The 22096-nt window shown below is 40.8% G+C and overlaps 1 protein-coding gene and 1 non-coding gene across 2 annotated transcripts in view; both read left to right on the forward strand.

The window, feature by feature from the left end:
• Positions 1 to 22096, forward strand: part of LOC126481760 (Down syndrome cell adhesion molecule-like protein Dscam2) — a 723682-nt gene that overhangs the window by 132658 nt on the left and 568928 nt on the right. The gene's annotated exons all lie outside the window — the stretch shown is intronic.
• Trnat-ugu (transfer RNA threonine (anticodon UGU)) lies at positions 14105 to 14179 on the forward strand. The gene has a single exon. It is a non-coding gene; the product is annotated as a tRNA-Thr (tRNA).

Here is a 22096-nt window from a genome sequence, read left to right on the forward strand (position 1 = left end):
CCAACATAAGTGGAGGGTACATTAATCTGATTGGACTGCGTATACGTAAACATTTTTGTTAGACAAGTGCCAGACAACAAAATGAAACGTTGCTATCCACAGTATATATAAATGACCTTGCGGATAACATCGGAAGTTCACTGAGGCTTTTTGCGGATGATGCTGTGGTATATCGAGAGGTTGTAACAATGGAAAATTGTACTGAAATGCAGGAGGATCTGCAGCGAATTGACGCATGGTGCAGGGAATGGCAATTGAATCTCAATGTAGACAAGTTGTAAAGCGCGCGCGTGTGGCACACGATACTCATTAAAGCCTGTACTATGGTAAGTTGACGGGCTTCACCTTATGAGAAAGGATTTTCGTTTAGATATTGACCGCGTGTACCTGAATGGTGGCAAATCAGACTTACACTCTCTTTGTAATAACAATAGTATGTCAAGCAAGTCCGAAATGCAACTACACGTCAGGACGGACAAGAAACAACATCGAAGATGCTACCAATTTGTTAATAATACGGTCGCCAGCCTAATTAGGCACTAACTGAGCTTCTTCCCTGTACAAGTTAATGTACGTTCATGCGAAACCACACGTAATAACACTGCATAATACGGTAAATTTTAGAACCAGAAAATCTACTGAACTGATAATTTCACTTTCTGTACTAATATGGATAAACTATAAATACATAACATTACACGATAATATTTACTACAAACTTCGTACTGTCTATTGATCTGATTAAAATCGGGCATAGGTTACCATAGAAATAGCACTTTGAAACGTCCCCATTGAACAATTATACAGGACTGTGCTTAACCTGACATACAATATTTTTAGCGCAACGCAATCTGACTTTCAAAATTTCCTACTAAAGAATGGCCCTGACAAACATTAAACTATACCTTTCACAAATCACTTACCTCACAAAAATCTTCGCTGCTCAAGCTACTGCAATACAGCGAGCGCCACTACTGCCAGCTAAATAAAAGATTCAAACTATGGAAGGCACTAACTACTGATAGGGATAGTTAGCAAATGAAAGATATTAATTGAGAACGAACAATGTATTTACCTTGATATCATCACAAGTCATAATATATATATCAGTTCATGACAAATTACAAATCTCCGCCATCTCTCTCCCCACATCCACCACTGCTGGCGGCTCACCTCCAACTGCGCAACGCTACGCGCTGTTGACAGCCAGCTGCCTAACACTACAATGGCGAGTATTACAACAATGCAAAGCAGCCACAGACTGCACACAGCACAGCCAGTGATTTTCATATTGAGCGCTACGTAACGTTGCCAATAAGAAAACATAAACAGCCTACTTACATAGAGAAAACATAAACAGCGTACTTACATAGCCCCCATGCTCCCCACAAAAAATTTTACAAATTTTTTTTTGGGCAGTGGCCAATAATGATTTGATAAAATTTTTCCTAATTACAATAACAAAGAAATCAAATGCACACACTTATTGATACAATGTTGGTCAAAAGCTAAAATTTTCTCACAGTCCATAAAGACAGTCCTAATCGTACATAACAGTAGAATAGCAGTGTTTTTTCTCAAAGTCTGAGCAGTAAAAGAAAATGCACACGGAAGCAGTGGATTTCCATGCAGTCTTGAAGAAGTAGTGTTGTCCTTCCAATGGAAAGACAGTGCTGACTCTTGATATGCATACAGGTAATGGGCCACAACAGAGCAAACCCACAGCAGAGTCAGTCGAAATTTTGAAGAGTATTGGTAGGTAGGTCATCACAGAGCAGACCCACTGTAGTCCTGGTAGAGATTACGGTATTGGTGGGCCACCAGAGGTGCAGACCCACTGCAGTCCTTGTAGAAATAATGGTATTGGTGGGTCATCAAAGATGCAGACCCACTGTAGTCCTTGTAGAAATAATGGCGTTGGTGGGTTATCATAGATGCAGACCCACTGTAGTCCTTGTAGAGATAGCCAGCAGCCATCTGTTGTGACTGTGCAGGTGCACAATCACCACTGAAGAGTCTTGCGGAGAATATAGCAAGTCCATAAACCACCACTTGTGCACTCACAAAGTTTTTGGAATTGTCCTTAGAACCAGCAATGCTGTTATCCAGTCCCTTGCTGAATTATTAACACACTTGCAAACACTAACAGTCCCTACTTCTCACATATTGTCCATATACTATGACCAACAGAAACGTGTGCAGTGAAATGTAACTTACAAGTTAATAATGTCATGAACTGGTGACAATTACAATTTTATAACATAAGAATACAATTACAAAGGTACAAAATACATCATTAAAAACATAATAATACAGATAACATTTGTAGTACAGGCTTTACAAAAGAATAGAAATAAACATATACATCAGTGTTACAAAAATAGTGACATAAGTACATACATAAAATAATGAGAATAGTTTTCGAAACATTAATTTCACACATGAACATTGAAACAGAACAGAATTGTAAACAACTTTACAAAGAAAATAACATATTATTAATGCAACTTATATTTGAGGATAACAGTATTCCTCCTCATAGTGAATATAGCTTAGTATTAGAAGAGAAAAAAAATTCTATGAAACAGTACACAGAGACAGGAAGAAAACAAATACTCAAGGGTACACAAACACATAGTGGGATAACACCAATAGGAAAGGACAGGGTTCGTTTTCAGTGTAACATTTGGGACTGCAGTCCAACCCAAAACTTCATATATCTTTCCTCTTATTTCATCCTTTGTTTCCACCAAAAAAAATTCTATCTAAGCATGCTTTCTGTATTTATATGTTCACACATTTCTTACCTCAACATTTATTTCCAAGAAAATCCTACCTAAACCTGTTTTCTCAATGCATTTCTTCCAATTCATCGCAACTCATTCTCTTAGAGGCTACCCCCTCTTAAGCTAACTTAAATCTACTGAGCTCAGATGCTAAACTAAGGGACGAGGCAATGCAGCATCACATAACAAATCAACACAAACAGCAATGCAAAAAATGCAAATTGGCAAAGCTAGCAGCATAAATGAGCAAAAGTCAAATTCAATAACACTATGCCTGGCAAACAGCAGCAACTTATACCTAAACATGACATAGCGCAAGCAGAAAAAATATTACACTAAACAACAATGCAGATAAGGGAAATGTATATTCACATCTTAATGTCTATGTAATTAAAGTGGTGCACCACAAGAAGTTATTCTACCAAAAAGTTACCAATTACTTGAAAAGAAAATTATGAATGCTGTTACTAGTTCCTTCTTATTGTTCTTTCCTTTCCAAGTGCTCCTTTTTTAAAGAATGTGGATCATAAAATAATTATTTAATAGATCAGTTGACAGAAAGTGTTCACATTAGCAAATGCATTTTATTTTATAAAAGCAATGCTGCAACACAGCTGAAAAACAGGTATCAAATGAAATAAGCAATTACGCAAACCAAAGCATAAAAATATCATTCAATAGTCATGTGACATTTCATAAGTTAGTAGAAATTCTCTCAACTCTCGTAGAAAGACGCTTGTCATAATCAGGTGTGCAGATGTAAAAATATTTCCAAGGATAATGGCCTCCCCTTTTTTTTTTGTTCTATCTTCCTGTGCTCTGAAAGGCACGCGCTAATGACTTTTTCTCCAGGCGTCTGACACAGCTGGGTGCCCGCGACGCATTACATGCAGGTGGTCACTTAACTTTCGTACGGAAATATTTACGACAGCAATTTTCGCTAAAGTGACAGTCTCACATAAAAATACTTCACAGGTCAAGAATTAGCGTTGCAAATCTGTAGAAACAAAATCCTATGAATATAACAGTGTCCAAAAAAATGTTCAGTGGCATTGTGATACATTCACACATGATTCACACATGTCATAACTCTTAAAGTACGATTCTTGGTTTCCAACATCCTGTTTCACAAGTCAAGAGTCCCTACCCACTATTCATTACTCCTTACCTTATTACACATATACGTATCCATCGACACTCGTCAATATTTCGTCATTATAAATATGAAGCATAATAAAATAACTCATGTAGCCTCAGCCTATTAATCATAAACATACCTCAGCAGCATAATACACATCGTCGTCGTAAAAATAACATCATAACACCTCAGTCAAATCTCAAAATCGTCGTAGCTTCCTCCAATAATTAAAAAAATTCTCTGCTCATGTCAAAAGTGTCATCTGCCTCAAACGTACTTTAAAAATCATAATCCCTTTACCAAATACATCATTCAAAGCTCTCATAGTATCACAATGGTTCCGAAAAAATATGAACAGTTTACAACGTACAGACAAAATACAGTTTCATAAGTGTGAAGTAATCCAACTCTGTAATTGCGTAAACATATGTCACTGATGTAGTAAAAAGAATGTTTGTTTCTCTGTCAAATAATCAGATAGCTGTGTAATTCTGTGTTAGAGAAATATGGTACCGATGTGTAAAGTTGTATAAGCAAATACCATATTAGCTAGGGCTCCTTGTGCTTGCCAAACACATGGTACACAAAGCAAGCGTGTACCCCCCTGAGGATTAATGTAATTATACCCTCAGGTGTTACAGATTACACCAATGGAATGAAATATATCACGGAAAACTTTCTTTGTAATTCAAAAATCTTTAAAAATAAATGTTTTAAGTATAAAATTGATCACTCAAATGCGTGTACTGTAGCGCTAAACTGTGCATCTTGTCGCAACATAATCTCTGTGGAAGTGTCGTAGTTATTTTCCTCCGAAAGCTAAGTTCTGCAAAAGCCAATGTACTTACCTCATGATAAACAAAAGTGAAATGCTTTGCGTATAGATATCGTAGTTATTATGCTTAATGGCGTGATGAAGAAAGTACTGTACAGTAACGTAATGTTGTGCCACGAAAAAGGCTGTCTCATTGTTGCTATACCACAAAAGTTACTACTAAAATATGTTTTTCTTTCCAGAAGAATTCAGAAAACTGTGCAGATATAAAACAGATACACCGCAAAAGCAACATTGTAAATTGTCACACATTAGTAGCGTCGTGATAAAAATCGTGTAGCTGTCACATAAACTAACCTCTGTGTCATCTGGTATCTCTCAGAAAGCACTTTAAATACAGAATGTATTTTCAGGTAACCAAAATGTTGCATTAAAATCTCATTAGCAGTACTGGTAAATGTTCTAAGTATGTGAGCTTTATAGGCGTTACGTAATCGTACAACTAACAAGCAAGAATGTACACACACAATAACACTGTGACGTCTGTTCACTATAACAATGCATTCGTCATTTCTGTTTAAATAAGTTCTCTTGGTTCTTGATTGGATATTTAACTTCAAACATTGTTGCATGGTAACAGTTTCTAAGTCTGACAAAGCATATTAGTAATGTGAAGCGAAAAATTTTATGACAAAGACTAAGTTAAAAAGCAGATCATCTTTCAATAAGCGGTTTTACATGTGAAGTGTGGTGCAATCCTTTACTCTTCCTAGTACGCAGAGTTTCAACTTCAACGCAATTATCATGTGGTTTACATCGGTAAAGAATGCTAAATCTTTTCTCAAGGCTAGCGTCTTTGTTATTTTTCCCTGAGCCAGCGGCCGCACGCAGCTGCCTGCTGTGCGAGTCATTGTCTGTTTCTTTGTTGGCGCGCGTCGTTATTGGGATTAGGAGACCTAACTTCTACGAATTCGCCTTGCCGAGAGGGCCCTGCTCTGTTTGAATCCCGCCAGTTCTGATGCAATTGACGTCTGTCGTTATGATCATATCGTCTGTCGTCATTTCGGTGGATTCCGTAGTTTCTTCCTTGTCGGTCACGTGGTGGAGAATTTCTCCCTGAATCGTAACTCCGCGCTGAACTGTTGCGTCTGAAGTTATACTGTCTCCCTTGATAATAATTATTTTGGTTCCCATATTGTCTGTTTCTCTGATTGTCTCTGTGATAGTCCTTACTGCGGAGAGGTGATCTATCCCTGTAATTATTACTACTCTGCCAACGGTTGTCATACGGGTGGTGTCTATTTTGGTCACAATTTGTGTGGTGAGAATAGCCTTGTCGCGTCCAGTTATCGTTTCTGTCGTCACGGAATTGTGACGGATGTGACCTGTAGTGATTGTTTTCCTGTTTTCGCGTTCCGCGATTATCAGTGTCAATTTCTAGTTCTTGTAACAGTCCCTGAAATGCTTCAATGTCGTCTTTGCAACGTCCTGCCAAAATAATATGTCGTAAATGTTCAGGCAGTTTGATTAAGCAAATGCGGATGAGTTCTGAGGGGCTGTATGGGTTTGAAAGATACTGATTCTTATGCAACATGTCTTCAAAATATTTGACAAGACTGGAAAATTCAGATTGTTCGAAACGTTTCATCATTATGATGCTACGTTTTACACGGTCTTGTGTGGCTTGAGACCAATATGCTGAGAGGAAGGCATGGTAAAACTCTCCTTCACTGTGGCAATCGTGAATTACCGATCGCATTCTTACAGCTGGTTCGTTCTCCAAGTAGCCACACATAAATTCTAATCTGTGTTCTAACGACCAGTTGGGAGGAAAACAATGAGAGAATTGATGGAGCCATGCTTGTGGATGAATGTCGTTGCCAGAATTCTTAAATGTTTTGAATTTACGTGTAGTAATGAACAGCTTATAGTCAAAATCATCGTGTCGGCGAGTAGCATCTCGGTCATAGTTACGTCGTGTCGGCGGTTCCATCTCAAAATTCGGTGTACCTTGCCAATTTCTTTCATAATTACCGAAATGCCCTGTGTTATTATTTTGTGGCTTTTGCGTATTTCTAAGTCCCTCTTCCCGTGTTGGAGCGCGAGTGTCTCCTGAAATACGTAATTCTTGTATTACCTGTGTCAGCTGATCTTGTACTTCCCGGATTTCTCTTTGGTGTTGCGTATCAATTTGATTCAGATTTTGTTTCAGTTTCCTAATTTGTTCGCTCTGTTCTGTGTCATTAAAGACTACCGGTTTTGCGTCATTCAGATTATCATCTACCTTCGTAGATAAATTATTTAGCTGATCCGAAAGTTCAACTACTTTCTCTGATAATGAACACATTTCCTCAGTGTGTTTTTCTGAACCAAGCTTCAGAGTGTCCATTTGTGTTGAAATCGAATCTACTGTGTCCTTTAAGTTTTCCTGAGTTTTTGCAAGTTGCGTAACCGAATCGGTAGATGCAACTGAGTCAATTTTAGCCCACAAGGTCTCATGATTTTCATGAACAATGGTTTGCAGTTCTTTTATGGCTGCTTCGTGATTCTGTAATGCATTTTCATGCCGCGAAAAAATAGGTTGAAAATGCTCACAAATTTGTGTTTTTACGTCATTACACACTTTCTGACATTTCGATTCAATGTTATGTAACTCAGCAGTTAAATCTTCACGCGTTTGTTCAAGAGTTTGTTCCAATGAGTCTAACTTTTGAAGCTGTTGCTGTGTTTGTCTCTGATTTTGTTCCAGTGTGTCTAACTTTTGAAGCTTTTGCTGTGTTTGTCTCTGATTTTGTTCCATTTGTTGCATTAATTGCAATAATAATGTATTAGTGTCTGGAATCTGTTTCTCTACGCTTTTCGGCAGTGCCTTTGCACCGGCAACATTCACATTTTGACAAGCAGAAAATGTGTCTTGACTTATTTGAGAAAACGGTGATGACCCAAAACCTGAATCTACAGTATTTGCGAAATTGTATTCTGTCATTCGCGATTCCTGAGGCGAGCTGTTGCCGACCAATCGATCGATAACGCTTCCCTGTTCACTACCTGTTTCACTGTCTACACCATTGTTTGCAGCCCGCTCCATTTCCCTATTCACAATTACCAAATTACTACTTTGAACATCAGTTAATTCACTACTCGGTGGCGCTAACACACTGCTTTCGTTTTCACTGTCATTTCTCAGTTTACTTTGGAGCCTAGTATTACGTTTTTCACACGCCATTATTGTCACAGTATTTCACACGACAACACAGAAAAGCACAATTTGAAGAGCAAAAATAAAATAACATAGCAATGGAAATAATATCTACTTAATTGCCAGCGCAGCTGCGAAATACTTGGTGCAAATCTACATGCATGCCACAACTGTTTTACTGTACAACAATGAAAGACTGCAACTACAAAGGAGATTCTCTCTACAGTTACGCGCTAGCAATAAACAAAATCTACACTAATTACACAAACTACAAGAAAAAATCAGAAGATTCCAGTGAGGTATCCTAGGCTAAGGGTCGACATATGAAACGTCCCCATTGAACAATTATACAGGACTGTGCTTAACCTGACATACAATATTTTTAGCGCAACGCAATCTGACTTTCAAAATTTCCTACTAAAGAATGGCCCTGACAAACATTAAACTATACCTTTCACAAATCACTTACCTCACAAAAATCTTCGCTGCTCAAGCTACTGCAATACAGCGAGCGCCACTACTGCCAGCTAAATAAAAGATTCAAACTATGGAAGGCACTAACTACTGATAGGGATAGTTAGCAAATGAAAGATATTAATAGAGAACGAACAATGTATTTACCTTGATATCATCACAAGTCATAATATATATATCAGTTCATGACAAATTACAAATCTCCGCCATCTCTCTCCCCACATCCACCACTGCTGGCGGCTCACCTCCAACTGCGCAACGCTACGCGCTGTTGACAGCCAGCTGCCTAACACTACAATGGCGAGTATTACAACAATGCAAAGCAGCCACAGACTGCACACAGCACAGCCAGTGATTTTCATATTGAGCGCTACGTAACGTTGCCAATAAGAAAACATAAACAGCCTACTTACATAGAGAAAACATAAACAGCGTACTTACAACTTTCGAAACACACACACAATGTCAATTTTGATAAAGGTACAACACTGATAAATTTTGGATTTTATATTGCCTTTAACTTTGCTGGTCTAATCAGTTTAGAACACTTCAGAATTCAAATTAATAAAAAAAGGGGGGGGGGGGAACCCTGAAACTGTTATGATCACTGTATAAAAAAAATTAATTACTGAAATCATTGTGTGCTCAAAATTTTCACTATGAGTTACTACTCTTTTTTTTTATTTCCTGCTCATTTAAATACCATTATATCTGTCTCGAAATAATTAAACTTCATTACTAAACCCATTTCAAAATTATCTTTCAACTTTGTCAGACCTTTGTTATTCGTCTATTAGTTCATTAACAACAAAGTTCTTTAAACATCATTCTAACATAGCTAGTTCTGCAGGTAATTATTATTAACATAAACTTTAATTCTTCATTTCGGGACACTCGGATTGCACAACATTTGGAAAGGACCCTGGCTAGGTTAGTTCTGAGGATAATTAAATGATAGGACAGTTCTGGTAAAATTTAAGTTGTTATTGAACAGCATGGAACAAAAGTAACACTGGTCCACATGAATACAGTACTAAAAGTTTCAACCTGTTCGTATCTATGTGGCGGTTGGCGGGCGGCGAGATGGCGAGGCACAGAGCACACATACAACCACAGCAATGGCTCTTGATGTATCGGCACTTTACTTCTTCATAGCGTCGCAATACTTTCCCATTTAGTGCTTATGGAATTTTTGCCATGCTGTATAGGCGTCGGAACGGCATATCCGAGGCTCAATGAAACTACGTCTTCCAGGAGAGCCTTCTCGATCCAGGACGTGTTGCTCAGACCAATGCCCAACTCCGACTACTACTGCTGAGCCCGTTATGCCATGCCGCGCCCGTGTGCATTTTCCCGCGCTCGCCTGCCATCCACCTTTTACCGCTCCCCTACCGACAGAGTAGTCACCAGAGGTTTTGCATTCTACATATCCTAATACATTGCCTACGTATGGACCAGACGCACAATTACAATTTTAACTTCTTACAATAGTTTCAACGTTTCTTATATTTCAATTCTGTTATAATATTGCTTGAAATTTGACATAAACATTAATATTCACATCGAAAATTGTTTACAGTTTCTTGAACATAATGGCATGAAACAAAAAAGAAATGAAATCAGAACATCGATTACACTAATTTATCGAAAATCAGAAGAAAAAATTATTATATGTACAATAGTACAGCGTTGTTGTTGTTACAAAGTGTAATATGCTGCGAATACATAGAAAGAAAGAAGCCTCATCATTTAGCTACAACATAACAGGTCAGCAACTGGAAGCAGTTAATTCCATAAGTTATCTGGGAATAGGCATTAGGAGTGATTTAAAATGGAATGACCGTATAAAATTACTCTTCGGTAAAGCAGATGCCAGACTGAGATTCATTGGAAGAATCCTAAGGAAATGCAGTCCGAAAACAAAGAACGTAGGTTACAGTACACTTGTTCGCGCACTGTTTGAATACTGCTCACCGGTGTGGGATCCGTACCAGATGGGGTTGATAGAAGAGATAGAGAAGATCCAATGGAGAGCAGCGTGCTTCGTTACAGGATCATTTAGTAATCGCGAAAGCGTTACGGAGATGGTAGATAAACTCCAGTGGGAAAATCTGCAAGAGAGACGCTCAGTAGCTCGGTATGGGCTTTTGTTGAAGTTTCGAGAACATACCATCACCGAGGAGTCAAGCAGTATATTGCTCCCTCCTACGTATATCTCGCGAAGAGACCATGAGGATAAAATCAGAGAGATTAGAACCCACACAAAGGCATACCGTCAATCTTTCTTCCCACGAACAATACGAGACTGGAATAGAAGGGAGAACCGATAGAGGTACTCAAAGTAACCCTCCGCCACACACCGTCGGGTGGCTTGCGGAGTGTGGATGTAGATGTAGATGTAGAATGTAACGAAAAATCCTGTTTTAATAGATTTAATTCAAACTACTTTCTCGCGGTGTAGCGTTAAAGAATAAAGTTACATGAAAATGGTTTCCCTCGCTTCAAGATTTCATTAGTCCAGTTCTTGCGTTTAGTGAGGGGTGCCGAAGTTAACGTTCCCATTCCCTCAACAGAGCCGTTTTGAACGGAAGGCTCTAGAAATCCGTTGTACCCAATGGGTGGTAGCTGGAGGCGTATCTCGTATTTCCTCGTTTCTAACGGCTACAGTGGCTTCTCATTAGTAATCGCTCTGTATCCCTTGATATCCTTTTATTACAGTCCTCGCCGTACATCTGACAGTGGCTACTGCTGCGAACTATGACGAACGATTCGAGCCAGCTCTTATTCCCTTCGGATCTAAACTAGCTGTGCCCTACAATGTCCGCCATGTCAAGAGCAGGTTAGAAGGGAGAAAAAGTGAGTATGAATTAAATAAGAGGGCTTGTTTTCGGGTGACCGCCAACCCTTGGACGAGCTGCCCCCGGTCCTATTAATAACCAGCCCTGCAGTGCGTCGGTGCTCGGCGCTACTACGCCGCTGCGACCAGCATCCGACCGCGTCAGCAGTCGACTCCTCGCTCGCTTCTTTTTCATAATCGACCAGCAACGACGTCGCCCGCCCCCCACGGCAGAAAAGAAACAAACACGGGAACAAATAACGCGGCCGCCTCCTGGGCTCCCATTCAGCGCACAAAATAGGCGCCTTCTGTTTACCGGTGCCACCGCAGCAAAACAAACGCATTCATTTCCCGCCGCTGACGAGCCCTGTCTTTTTGTCTTCATTTGCGTATTGCGCAACTGGGGCCGGGCCCCACGAAAAAAAATACACAGCCTGCATTATTAAAGAAATACGCAGTAAGCCACACAGAATGAACTGCTGCCAACACTGCTGTTTTGGATGCAGGTGAGAAAAACTCTAGAGGTGGAGGAATGTGACGCATTCACGTGATCTACACTACTGAGTTCCACGTGTTGACTGTTCGGGAGATCTTGGCCCTGTTCGACCGTCCTGGCGTACACACACATATATATATATATATATATATATATATATATATATATATATATATATGGCTATTACAATGAAGCGATTTCATAAATTCACTGTAGCTCCATTCATTGACATATGGTCACGACACACTACAGATACGTAGAAAAACTCATAAAGTTTTGCTCGGCTGAAGCCGCACTTCAGGTTTCTGCCGCCAGAGCGCTCGAGAGCGCAGTGAGACAAAATGGCGACAGGAGCCGAGAAAGCGTATGTCGTGCTTGAAATGCACTCACATCAGTCAGTCATAACAGTGCAACGACACTTCAGGACGAAGTTCAACAAAGATCCACGAACTGCTAACTCCATCCGGCGATGGTATGCGCAGTTTAAAGCTTCTGGATGCCTCTGTAAGGGGAAATCAACTGGTCGGCCTGCAGTGAGCGAAGAAACGGTTGAACGCGTGCGGGCAAGTTTCACGCGTAGCCCGCGGAAGTCGACGAATAAAGCAAGCAGGGAGCTAAACGTACCACAGCCGACGGTTTGGAAAATCTTACGGAAAAGGCTAAAGCAGAAGCCTTACCGTTTACAATTGCTACAAGCCCTGACACCCGATGACAAAGTCAAACGCTTTGAATTTTCGGCGCGGTTGCAACAGCTCATGGAAGAGGATGCGTTCAGTGCGAAACTTGTTTTCAGTGATGAAGCAACATTTTTTCTTAATGGTGAAGTGAACAGACACAATGTGCGAATCTGGGCGGTAGAGAATTCTCACGCATTCATGCAGCAAATTCGCAATTCACCAGAAGTTAACGTGTTTTGTGCAATCTCACGGTTTAAAGTTTATGGCCCCTTTTTCTTCTGCGAAAAAAACGTTACAGGACACGTGTATCCGGACATGCTGGAAAACTGGCTCATGCCACAACTGGAGACCGACAGCGCCGACATCATCTTTCAACAGGATGGTGCTCCACCGCACTTCCATCATGATGTTCGGCATATCTTAAACAGGAGATTGGAAAACCGATGGATCGGTCTTGGTGGAGATCATGATCAGCAATTCATGTCCACGCTCTCCCGACTTAGCCCCATGCGATTTCTTTCTGTGGGGTTATGTGAAAGATTCAGTGTTTAAAACCCCTCTACCAAGAAACGTGCCAGAACTGCGAGCTCGCATCAACGACGCTTTCGAACTCATTGATGGGGACATGCTGCGCCGAGTGTGGGAGGAACTTGATTATCGGCTTGATGTCTGCCGAATCACTAAAGGGGCACATATCGAACATTTGTGAATGCCTAAAAAAACTTTGAGTTTTTTTATGTGTGTGCAAAGAATTGTGAAAATATCTCAAATAATAAAGTTATTGTAGAGCTGTGAAATCGCTTCAATCATTTGTAATAACCCTGTACATACATACACACGTAAAAATAGGTCGAGGAAAGTGCCAAACGATCTGGTAGATGAATCTTAGGAAACTTTCGTTACCTGAGAATTGTGACAGAGCTCAGGGAGATACTCATCCAACTACAGTGGAGACGCTAAAATGTGGCGTTGAACAACACGGTATGATTTACTGTTAGAATTATTGGATTAATCAAACAATATATTGCTTCCTCCTAGGTTTATTCCGCAAAATGTAAAGTTAGGGGGACTCTGATTTGGAAGCCTACCAACAATAAATGAAAATGAATTGAAACCCTCAGCTGCCGACAGGTGTTGTTGATATACCTCGATGGGGACAGCTGAAAATGTGTGCCCCGGCCGGGACTCGAACCTGGGATCTCCTGCTTACATGGCAGACACTCTATCCCTCTGAGCCACCGAGGACACAGATGAACAGCGCGACTGCATAGACTTATCCCTTGCACGCTCCCCATCCCAACTGTCCACAATCTACATACGTAATGTATCTAATAGATATTTGCCCACCCACTCATTACTCGTGCACACGAAGGTGATGATTCCCATATGAGTTCGGGCAACCAGTACGCATTCGCACAGACGAAGGTCAATGGCTGGGTAGCCTTTAACTATATATATGAAGATGGTAACTGTTCTCGAAAGAACAGATGCCGGCCGGCCGGTGTGGCCGTGCGGTTAAAGGCGCTTCAGTCTGGAACTGCGTAGCCGCTACGGTCGCAGGTTCGAATCCTGTCTCAGGCATGGATGTGTGTGATGTCCTTAGGTTAGTTAGGTTTAATTAGTTCTAAGTTCTAGGGGACTGATGACCACAGATGTTAAGTCCCATAGTGCTCAGAGCCATTTGAACAGATGCCAAGTACCTGCAGCCGCACTTTTCATCTGTGTCCTCGGTGGCTCAGATGGATAGAGCATTTGCCATGTAAGCAGGAGATCCCGGGTTCGAGTCCCGGTCGGGACACACATTTTCAGCTGTCCCCTTCAAGGTATATCAACAACACCTGTCGGCAGCTGAGGGTTTCGATTAATTATCATTTATTCTAGAGAAGCTACGTGGTCATGAATGGTATCTGTTCTTTCGAGAACAGTTACTATCTTCATACTACCAACAATAGTTTCTGCTACGTACCATTAGCGACAGAAATAGCAAATGAGGGAACTGACACGCCGGTACATTACCAAGGAACCCCTTGAATGCAAGGTTGTTTATTCGATCTTTAGTTAAGTCCATTTCAAAGTGTGTTAACAATTATGAGAGGAAAAATTTAGCTGATGATGTCTCACCATGTGCATCAGGAAAGCGACAGAAAATGAGTGTCTGGGAGGTGTACAGATCAAACTTCTAGGGATGTATGTTTTACAGTTCACAAAATGAACATCGTCGCCATTCAAGAAACGTTCGAAATAAACCATTAACGTGCACCATGAACACCGAATGGAAAATGGCGAGCCACAGTGAGTACAAAGGTTAGCACCATCAAGAACGAAGGCGAACTCCTAGGGAGTCCCAAACAGTACAGGACGTTCAGTTACGTATCCATTCTTAAGCAATGCCTGTAGAGTCATATTGGTGTAAAAGAGTGATGTGAACTGATGGAATGTAATGGCATGCAACCGAATGCGAAACGGTCTGTCGTGGAGCCTATCGTGAAATTGCCTGTCCTTTTAGGCGTAGCTGCAGATAGTGCGATAATATGTTTTACAGACACGGAACAAGCAAGCGTCCAGTGGCTGAATTTGTCGAGGGATTCCAGATGGTATAAATTGCAACGCCACACACTTTCCAGGAGGGATATTTTGCTCTAATGACTTATGATTTGCATACGAAGACCAGGAATCAAGCAAAAGCAAATTATAGTGACCAGCTATTGGCCAAAACCAATTATGATACCATAGTTGAAGTTCTCTTACACCCATTTTCCCACTCTTGCTTGATGTGACGCAATTATTTCCTACTGCCGTTGAAAGATCATGCACACAAGAAAGAACTGTAAGGGACAGAGCATCAAGTTTTCGCAGCACAATAAAGAACTTCTAGCCAATTTACCATCTAGACCAAAAAAAGGCTCTGAGTACCATGCAACTTAACTTCTGAGTTCATCAGTCGCCTGGAACTTAGAACTAATTAAACCTAACTAACCTAAGGACATCACACACATCCATGCCCGAGGCAGGATTCGAACCTGCGACCGTAGCGGTCGCTCGGCTCCAGACTGTAGCGCCTAGAACCGCACGGCCAGTCCGGCCGGCCCATCTAGATCAACAGTCGGCATAATTGCATACAAATTCGTTAAGACATTGATGTTAAGTGACCTTGATATAACCGTCTCGGTACCTCTAATTTCAAGGATTCCTTTCATATTGATTTTCTTTTCAAATTCTCTTACTGAACGATGGGATAAGTTTGTTTATCTCCTCTACAAATTTTCGGGCCGATTCTCTAATTTGCTGTGCATCATCCAGTTGGCGCTTTGTTTGAAATTTAGTTATCTTATTTCTTTCAATTCTGTAGCACTTTTTGAAGTTATGCAACCATCAACTACATCCCTTGAAGTCACTGTAATCTATGTCACGCTTAATTTTATATGCATAATATAGTAGGTCACTATCATGTAAATTGTATTGAGCATCCTTGAAACGCGTAAACACCAGTTTTTGTAACAAGTGCGTCTTTTCCTCCTTTCTTATACACTTCAATTCGTATTGCTGCTGACTTATTCGAAATCTGTTCATGATCGTTTTTTACTATGCTGTGGATGATCTTTCATGTACGTAATTGCGTTTAGTACTCACTCATTGGACAGCGACTGTCCTTGTCTACGTTTCACTGAAGGCGGGAGTTCTGGCTCCCTGGCGTCAAGGATGATGAGCTATATGGTTCGACACCAGTGTCAATATCACTTTCACTTGTTAAGCACGTATCGTCATCGTTGTCCTCCTCATGTATATTGTCCGCTCAGTCGAGTGTATTCCACTTACTCATCCTGCAGATACCCTAATATTTCATCTCCGATTTCTTTCTCACTCTCCGAAATTCCTTGGTTTCTTTCTGACGAAATTGGCAACTGCTGTTGTAGATATAATGCAATGTTTCCTTGGTTTATCGTTGCCATTGCTCTGCACTGTATCAACACCTCTAGCACTGTAGAACTGTTGTAAGCTACTCGTCGACTATGCAGTTCAACTAGGCTCCGTATCCTCGTGCTGTGCTCACCATGGGATACCTCCAGTCCAGTTCCCTGTTGCCATTAGCAGACAATATTGTGGTTGCGTAGTAGACAATATATGGGGCGTGGAATGCCGTAAACATCATGGACCTTTTGCGACCTCCCAATAAAGGGCTTCCCTGTAAGAACCCTCCGAAACATTATACGATTGCTTATGGAGTATAAACGTGGCTACAGAATAGAAGCTGGCCGCCGTGGCCGAGCGGTTCTAGGCGCTTCAGTTTAAAACCGCGCGACTGCTACGGTCGCAGGTTCGAATCCTGCCTCGGTCATGGATGTGTGTGATGTCCTTAGGTTGGTTAGGTTTAAGTAGTTCTAAGTTCTAGGGGACTGGTAACCTCAGATGTTAAGTGCTCAGAGCCATTTGAACAGAATAGAAGTTTACACATATCTCCATCTCCAGCCCTCCCTAAGGAGAGTTAATAGTTTCTTTCTGCACTGCGAGAGCTAAATGATCTTTTCATTAAGATATTGATACTTTTAAAATGTTCTTCGCTGCTGCTAGATGGGCATGCATTTTTGTATCAAATCTGTTGCTAAAACGTCTCCTAAAATACTCTTGAAGCCGTCAATTGCCCTGAAAGTGAATCCATGTATAGTCAAAAATGCATCACTTCGGATTTTCTTTCTTATAACCAGATGAAAAGGAATAAAAACGTCCAAAAATGAGAGTGACAGGAGGTGCAAAGTGGCTAAGCAGGAATGGCTAGAGGACAAATGTAAGGATATAGAAGCACATATCACTAGGGGTAAGATAAATTCTGCCTACAGGAAAATTGAAGAGACCTTTCGAGAAATATGTATGAATATCAAGCGCTCAATTGAAAAACCACTCCTAAGCAAAGAAGGGAAAGCAGAAAGTTGGAAGGAGTACATAGAGGGTCTATACAAGAGAGATGCACTTGAGGGCAATATTACAGAAATGGTAGGGGACGCAGTTGAAGATAAGATGGGAGACTTGATTTTAGATATGATACTGCTTAAAGAATTCCATAAAGCGCTGAAAGACCTACGTCGAAAAAAGGCTCTGGTATTAAACGACATTCTGTTAGAACTACTGATAGCCTTGGAGGACCCAGCCATGACTAAACTCTGCCATTTGGTGAGCAAGATGTATGAGACGTCAAGAAGAATATAATATTCCAATTCCAAAGAAAGCATATGTTGACAGGTGTGAAAATTATAGAACTATCAGTTTAATAAGTCATGGTTGCAAAATACCAACACGAATTCCTTACAGAAGAACGGAAAAAATGGTAGGAGTCGACGTCGAGGAAGATCAGTTTGTATTCCGGAGAAATATAGGAACACCCGAGGCAATAGTGACCCTACGACGTCTCATAGAAGACAGCATAAGGAAAAATAAGCCTGCGTTTACAGCATTTGTAGCCTTAGACAAAGTTTTTGACAATGTTGACTGGAAAACTCTCTTTCAAATTTGAAGGTAGCGGGGGTGAAAGACAGGGAGCTAAAGGCTATTTACAATTTGGACAGAACCAGATGGCAGTTATGGGAGTCGAGGAACACGAAAAGAAAGCAGTGGTTGAGAAAGGAGTGAGACAGGGTGGTAACGTATCTCCGATGTTATTCAAGAGCAGTACAGTAAACAAAAGAAAAAATTGGAGTAGGAATTAAAGTCTAGGGCGAAGAAATAAAAACTTAGGAGTTTGCCGATCACATTGTAATTCAAACAGAGACAGCAAAGAACTTCCAAGGGCAGTTGAACGGAATGGACAGTGTCTTGAAATGAGGATATAAGATGAACATCAACAAAATAAAAACGAGGATAATGGAGTGTAGTTGAATTAAATCCGGCTATGCTGAGGGAATTAGGTTAGAAAGTGAGACACTTAAAGTAATAGATGACCTCTGCTATTTGGGTACCAGAATAACTGATGAAAGTCGGCGTAGGGAGGATAAAAAATGTAGACTGGCAACAGCAAGAAGAGCGTTGCTGAAGAAGAGAAATTTTTAACATCGAGTGTATATTTAAGTGTCAGGAAGCCATTTCTGAAAGTATTTTTATGGGGTGTAGTAAAAGGAAGAGAAACATGGATGAGATCCAGAACATGAAGACAATAGAAGCTTTTGAAATTAGGTGCTACTAAAGAGTGCTCGATGTTAGGTGGGTAGATCACGTAACTGTAAGGAGATACTGAATAGAACTGGGAAGAAAAATTCGTGGCGTAGCTCGACTAGAATCGATTGGTAGGACACATTCTGAGGCGTCAAGGGAACACCAATTTAGTACTGGACGGATGCGTGGGAGGTAACAATCGTAGAGGGAGACCAAGAGATGAATACAGTGCCCAGAGTCAGAGGGATCTAGGTTGCAATAATTATTTAGAGACCAAGAGGTCTGTCGACTGAAGACCACAACAACAGGTTTAGAACACCTTGTTTAACCATCAGCTTTCAAGTTCGTTTAAAGATCACACTGATTCATCAGAAATGAGTTAAGTGCAATCAGTCCCACCTAACAGTTACAGAGGGAGTTTCATGCCACGTGCAAACCGAATGGGGATGGAAATCGGCGTATTTCACATACGCACGACACTACCATGGCAGAACGGCTCAAAAAAGCTGGGATGGGAACTCGTACATCTACCATTGTAATTACACACTTAGCTACCGAGCCATTTGAGACACATATGAATTTCTACTATTTGCGAGCAACTAATTTGAAATCACCAGCTTGGACGACTGATCACGAACTTTTAATTTACTTTTTGTAACGCCAGCAGTTCAATGACCTACATTTACGTTGCCTGTGTTGAAAGAGCCCATGAAACCAAAGATTCACAGAACAAGCATCACGTAAACCGTACACAAACAAACAATTGCATTTCAGCGCAAGCGCCTACTGGACCAGAAATTCAAAAGAAAACCCCTTCAGCCGGCGGACAGCAAAACATTTCCATCCATTGTTTCATTCTCCTGTGCTCTGTTCAGATTTACTGAACCTGCATTGTGAAAAGTTCTCCCTTAATGAAATATGAAGTGGAAAAAATAATCCGTGGAACAATTGAGCTACGGGGGAGCAAAAAATTAAAAAGAGATATCTGCTAGCGAAAAAAGAAAATAGATTGTCCGTCTCGTCTGCGTGTTTTCTCGGCGCCCACTCATCCTCGAAGGTCCTGCAGGGTGCGTAATTACTCACGGGAAATTGCACTCAGGATTTTATACAGAGAGCTACGGCCGCACCGCCGCCATAATTGAAATCTTCTTTCTAGCAAATCTCGCGTAGAGCGGTGAGTTATCACGCGTACATTTAATTCCTTTCCAATTTAAATTCTAAATCAATGCATTTTAAATACTGCGCCAGATATACGACCCGCCGGGGGAACTGACAGCTGAAATGACTGGTGCCCACTGATTTCCAACCGTGTCCGTGCTAAAACCCATCTGCGCCCTGCAGCGAATGGCAGGACACAAGGCGCGGCATTCTCCATGTCGGCTTTATTTAGGCTCAATCTGACTTAAATTATTTTCGTATGTAAGATTAGACTAGCTATACGTTTTATGTATAGAACCATTCTTTTTTATTGTGTGGTACTGATTCCCTAAACTGAGTTGGTGGTTTGAAAAAACGATATACTGACTAGTGTCTACGCATTTACAGTTCTCCACAGTTCGATAACATGTTATTTGCACAGTATTTTGCCTAAGTCAGTTACAGAAATAATTTTCCGCGAAGTGGAATCGGAGCAGGTAGATGCTCCCAGGTGCAAAGATCACCTCGCTGCGGTATTGTTGCCTGAAGCGATAGTGGGCGTAACCCATGTTCTCTGCACAAGAAGATATAAGACTCCCGGTAAAAACTAAAAAGACTATGTAGACGGAAGAAAATCACTGATAGTGTGAGCCAAATACGAAGTATGAACGACCAATAACAGCTTCACCATTGGCGGAATGAGAAGTCACTTGTGATAGTTGCACAAACCGCTGTACGGGCTATTAAGCTGATTGCGCGGTAGCTCTTGTATTTATCTGCTCTTTTTATCTTCGAGATCTTTCAGATGATATTCTTCCGAAGTCCGATGGTGTACCTATATATCCAGATGTTACAGATTAACTTGTTTGGTTGGCGTTTCCCGCGATGAGTTTCTAAATTTCAGAAGATAGTATTCATCCCTTCTGCCTTCTTTGACCGCAAGAATCTGATTCTAATATTGAATCTTCTATGTCTTCCAAATCGACAACTAATTCTTCTTCTATCAACGCACAGTTACTCCTCCTTGTAGTGGCCGTGTACTCTTTCCACTTATCTGCTCTCTCATCTGCGTTTAACAGTGAGTTACCAAGTCACTCTTAATGCTGACGCCTTTACATTTTATTCAAACGAAGTTGTTTTGAATTTCCTATCTGCTGAATCAGTCATTCCGAAGACCATATCTTTTTCAATTTTTTTCGCATTTTGCCTGAAGCCATTTCACCTTGGCTCCTCTGCACATCCTACTTACTTGATTCATAAGTGACTTATGTTGCAGTATTCCTTCTTTCGACGATCAAGTAAAGAGAGGTTTCTTTTCAATTAAGGTCTTTGTATAAATCATACTTACACAGCAGCATAGTCGTCGTACTAACTGTGTCGAGTACCCGTATTCTACGTTAACGAAACAGCACTTGACTAGAGCAGCCGACCTCCTCCAACCGATTTTAAGTTTTCCTCTACGTAACAGAATAAATCAGATTTTCAGAATCCCTCTTATTCAATTTCTTCTTTCAGATTAACTCTTTCTATATCTATAACGTTTTAGTACAGTGCCGAAGAAACATGAAAACCTTATATGTGGTTTTCTTTGGAAAGGCCCACTACTTCCCAACACCACCCTCTATATATCAAGGTCTACCGGAAGCCTTTCATTTCCTATCGTTTCTTAACGTTTTTCCGGAGATATTTCATCAAGATAAACGAGCGTCTTGTTACGACGGTCACTAGCATTACGTAGTTTGTCTGTTGTAATTTGCAAATTGTACGAATTCACGATAACGTGTCAGAAAATATCACCTCATTACACGGAGAAACATTTCATTTTGATGAGGCTGGCGTTGTCTGTTTTATGTTCCAGCAGCGCACCCCCGTTCTCGTAATTCTTTCTTAATACCATCAACTCGACAGCACACACACTCCCTGGGTCCACAGTGTTATCATATATATTGGTGGCAGACGTTTTCGTGTACTTTTCTTGCTTTATTTGAAAGAAGTACTTTTCATACAAATTACCTAATTTCGTTCCCTTGCGGATCACCAAGATACATAATGGAAAAACTATGTTTTAAGCTTCAGTTTGTCAGCACATCAGTAACAGGAACATGTAACGAAGACTCGCATTCCCTTCGATTAATAAGTAATGCAACACACTTTTTTCTGGAAGCAGGTTGGCTTCTTTCAGGATTTCAATACAGAATATTATCCACGAAAATCTGTTTCCCAACGTAATCTCCGTTCAGTGCGAAGGCGTAACAACACCTCACTGTGGGACCTCATGGTACCACTGTATTGGTTGCCGTCGGAGCCAGCGTCTTGTTGGTTCAGTAACCTCCCCACTATCCACTTCCTGCGGTGTGCATCCTACAATAGTCCAAACACAAATCTAAAGCTGTGAATTCAATTAAATATTTACTGGTTATAGTTACGAATAACTTGA

Source organism: Schistocerca serialis, chromosome 5 (genome assembly GCF_023864345.2).
Source record: "Schistocerca serialis cubense isolate TAMUIC-IGC-003099 chromosome 5, iqSchSeri2.2, whole genome shotgun sequence".
In the NCBI taxonomy this organism is placed as follows: domain Eukaryota; kingdom Metazoa; phylum Arthropoda; class Insecta; order Orthoptera; family Acrididae; genus Schistocerca; species Schistocerca serialis.